The sequence below is a fragment of the Nannobrachium achirus genome, assembly GCF_963921795.1.
Source record: "Nannobrachium achirus genome assembly, chromosome: 18".
Classification (NCBI taxonomy): domain Eukaryota; kingdom Metazoa; phylum Chordata; class Actinopteri; order Myctophiformes; family Myctophidae; genus Nannobrachium; species Nannobrachium achirus.
The window spans coordinates 4,338,379-4,342,197 of record NC_137825.1 but is presented as its reverse complement, the minus strand read 5'-3'; positions in this window follow the sequence as shown (position 1 = coordinate 4,342,197).

Here is a 3,819-nt window from a genome sequence, read left to right as displayed (position 1 = left end):
GACTCTAAAGAGAAGCCTTACGGAGGCACCTGTCTTGGGCATCGCTAACCCGGAACTCCCTTATGTTTTGCACGTTGACGCAAGCAGAGAAGGTTTGGGAGGTGTCCTTTATCAGGACCAAGGAGAGGGTTTGCGCCCAATTGCTTATGTCAGCAGAAGCCTGTCTCCGGCCGAAAAGAATTATCCCACACACAAGCTGGAATTTCTGGCACTGAAATGGGCTGTTACCAACAAGTTGCATGATTATCTCTATGGAGTCAAGTTTGAGGTCCATACAGACAACAATCCATTAACTTATGTTCTAACCACAGCTAAGTTGGATGCAACAGGGCATCGATGGTTGGCAGAACTATCAACATATGATTTCAGCCTGAAGTACCGCCCTGGGAAACAGAATATTGATGCAGACGCATTGTCTCGCCGTCCTCATGCAAACAGTGGTTTCCACGAAGGGGAGAGTGTCATGGCTGCTCCTACAGTCCAAGCTATCTGTCATATGTCAATCTGTCCACCTCGTTACTGCCACAGCAGAGCTGCAGACCTTATGGGCCCCTCCAAACATGCTGTACCCAGAGCCTATTGTAATTTGTCTTTCCTGAGCTCTCAGCAACTGCCCAAACTAACTTCAGCAGAAATCTCACTTTCCCAGCAGAGGGACCCATGTATTGGGGAAGTGTGGCATGCGGTTACTCAGAACAGTGCCAACTGTGCCAACAAAAATTCTCATTCAGATGTCTCATTGCTACTAAAGGAATGGGAGAAGCTACAGGTCAAGGACTCTGTATTGTACAGAATTAGTCAGTCACCAAACAAACCATTTCGGCAGCAGTTAGTGCTTCCACATGAGTTCAGAGAGACTGTGCTTCAGTCCTTGCATGACCATTCAGGCCACCTTGGGTTTGATAAAACTTATGGTTTAATACGAGATCGGTTTTATTGGCCTCGTATGAAAGCACAGATTGAAGGGTACTGTAAAGACTGTCCCAGGTGTATTCAGAGGAAAACACTTCCTAGGAGAGCTGCTGAGTTGTCACATCTTAACAGTAATGGACCAATGGAACTCATCTGTATGGACTTTCTGACAATTGAGCCTGACACCAGAAACATCTGCAATGTGCTTGTGATTACCGATCACTACACACGATATGCGCAGGCTTTTGCCACCAAAGATCAAAAGGCATCCACTGTCGCTAAGGTGCTATGGGAACAGTACTTTGTCCATTACGGATTGCCTCAAAGAGTGCACTCTGATCAAGGCAGGGATTTTGAGAGTCGCCTCGTTCACGAGCTGTTGAGCATGCTTGGCATAAGGAAATCCAGAACTACGCCTTATCACCCTCAGGGGGATCCGCAACCTGAGCGGTTCAACAGAACTCTCCTTGACATGCTTGGCACCCTTGAGACACGTGACAAAAGCAGATGGAGCAAGCATCTCAGTCACCTTGTACACGCGTACAATTGCACGCTGAATGAGTCGACTGGGTATTCACCATACTTCTTAATGTTTGGGCGAGAAGCCAGGATGCCGGTAGATGTGGCCTTTGGGGTATCCAGTGATGGTACAGACACCAAATCCTATTTGAAGTATGTAAACAACATGAGGCGTGAGCTTCAGGCTGCATATCAGTTGGCAGAAAGTGTGTCGGAGAAGAAAAATGAGGGAAACAAGCGACGCTATGACCATACCGTCCGTTTCTGCCCATTAGTTGCTGGTGACCGGGTATTGATTCGAAATCTTGGATTACAAGGGAAGCACAAGCTCGCTGACCGCTGGAAAGACACTCCCTACATTGTAGAAAGTCAACTGCCCGGGTTGCCTGTGTTCAAACTGAAACCAGAAAGTGGACAGGGTTCTGAAAAGGTACTACATCGCAATCACATTCTGCCTATCGGACAAAGGGTGCAGCTACAGCCTGAAAATCAAAAAGAGGGACCCTCTAAGAGGAGGGCCAGCAAGCGGCTAAGAGCAAAGAGTGCAGAGCATTGTGACCTCACTTGTCTATCAGTTCCTGAACCAAATGACGAGGTAGAACCTGAATCGGATTCAGAAAATGGGGAGGAACGTGTGTGGTATGACTATTACCCGCTCTCAAGGTCACTGGACCCAGAACATGAAGGAGCAGAACCCCTGGAACCCTACGGTTCGGATCAAGCTCTATCTCTCCTGTTTGATAACCAAGGGGGAGAAGAGGAAGTGGTTCAGGACTCTATTGAAGCAGATGGGATTGACCCACCAGTGCAAAGTGGGACTGCTGAAGTTGAAAGGGACCCTGAGATACAGGAAACCGTTGACACAACCAGGGGGCAAGAAAGTGGGAGTGCTGAACTCGACAGAGACACTGAAACACATGGAATGAGTGACACAATTGGGGGCCAAGACAATGTAGCAGAAAACTCAGATATGATAATACGGCCTCAGAGAGTCAGAAGGGCTGCACAAAGATTTACATATGATTTGCTGGGGAGCCCAACAACAGTACCAGTTACTACACATTGCGCCACAGTTAAAGTCAATGATGAGAATGATTGTGTATCCCTATGTTTTGTCAAGCAATACAAAAGCACTTTTTACAAGTGGATAAGCTAAAGAGTATTCTTTGTACTATGCATGTCATGAGGACATGACTTTTTTTGGTGGGGGGAGAATGTAGTACCCTGCATAATTTTGTTTATTGTTAAATGTTTGTTTTTTTACATTTTGAAAACCCTGCAACTAAATGTCCCTACATTTTATTTCTATTCATACTCAATGTTACTGCTGCTTGTTCAAAGAGGAATGTTATTGGGGGAATGAGGTGTCAGTCAAGACGAGCCCACCTATTGAGAGAGAGAGGGGGCGGGACTTGACACAGTGAGCAGAGAGACCGGAGGTTTTTCAGAGAAAAGAGAGTGGACAAAAGAGTCATTAAGTGTTAAATATTTTCGGTAATCTGTAAAAAAAAGTCAAGTTGCATTCCAGTTAAGAGCCACAGGGTTTGCATCAGTGTGGGTTTGTACCTGTTAAGTGTGTAAGGAAAAACGGGAGAGTTAGTGTTCTAGTCAGATGTTTAGTGCAGCAGCTGCTGACACAGTGTAACTGGCTAATGCTAAGCTAACGCTAAGAACACAACAAGTTAGTCTGTCCACTGAAGCTGGTGACTGCAGGAGGAGAAGAGTGCAAGGAGGATATGTGTTTTGTTTACACCACGTTTTGAGTGAGTATGAGCACTACTGTATGTGAAATGAATAAGAAGAGAATTGTTATAAAAGGACATAAGTTCATTAGTGTACTGTATGGGTTTTCCTTTGGATATAGTGTGCTTCAGGACGTTGCTGCACCAGCTGTGGTAACAGAAGTGCTCAGAACCTGTCACTGTATACACTACAGAGGGTCCACGTGCACACAGGGGTGCATTTGTGTCTGCCTACAGCACACTCTTCATCTGGAACCTGGTGTTTGGTGTTTGGACACTGCAGCTTCTGCACAGGGTTTAAGGAACTGTGAGTACAGACTATAACCACTGTGGATTTTTCCTATGAGCTCCAACAGCGCGCCAACGACACTGGTACCATAAACTGAGTCAAACAAACCCGGGTATTTTTTTATTTTATTTTATTTGAAGTTTCATTGTATGTTATTTTTGTCAGGGTCAGAGGGACTAGGCAGGGTCAGTTCCTATGTTGTGGAATAAATATATTATTGTCTTGTAAAATTCTATTCTTGTGTTTTCATGAGTAATGTGAGTTATCTGGTATGGATATGTTTAATTAGTGTTATTTCAAAATAACAGTATAGCTGTACAATAAGCTAACCGGGCCCTTTTTGCACCTGAGCTAGGT